Source organism: Bos indicus x Bos taurus, chromosome 1 (assembly GCF_003369695.1).
Source record: "Bos indicus x Bos taurus breed Angus x Brahman F1 hybrid chromosome 1, Bos_hybrid_MaternalHap_v2.0, whole genome shotgun sequence".
NCBI lineage: Eukaryota > Metazoa > Chordata > Mammalia > Artiodactyla > Bovidae > Bos > Bos indicus x Bos taurus.
In genome coordinates this window covers 132,821,819-132,822,489 of record NC_040076.1, presented here as the reverse complement: position 1 = coordinate 132,822,489, position 671 = coordinate 132,821,819, and positions in this window count along the sequence as shown.

Below are 671 nucleotides of genomic sequence, written 5' to 3'. Positions count from 1 at the left end.
ACTTTCTCACCCAGAAAAGCCACAGAGGGAGAACACAAGATGGCAGTGGTGCGATGGGATTGCACAAAGCAGGAAGGCCTCTCAGACAGAAACTACAAATCTAATAGAAGTTGACAAGAGATGCGCACTGGCTTGCTCACTGGGGGAGTGTGAAAGGGCACGGCCTTCCTGTAGGACAGGCTGCAGTATGTACTGAAACCCTTAAAAATGTCCATGGTCTTTGACCTAGAAACTCAACCTTCAGAAATTGATCCTTGATGAAGATTTCCATACAAGGATGTTTAAAATGGCATTATTTTCAAATGGTAAAGAAGTGGAAACAAGCCAAACTTCACTGAGATACAGGTTATATGAACTGTGGCTAATTTACCTAATAAAATAGTTGATGACCAATTATAATCATGTTCTTGAATAATACTTAATGACAAGAAAATGCTCGATATAACATTAAGTATAAAAAATAGGATACAAAACTACATATACTATATGATTTACATTTTATTTAAAATTTACCTGTGTGTGTGTGTGTGTGTGTGTAAAAAGATATCAGCAATAGTGAAATTACAGGCAGTTTTCTTTTATTCTGTAAGTTTGTCTCTATTTTTCAAAATTTAATCCTATGCATCAGTTCAGTTCAGTCGCTCAGTTGTGTCCAACTCTTTGTAACCTCA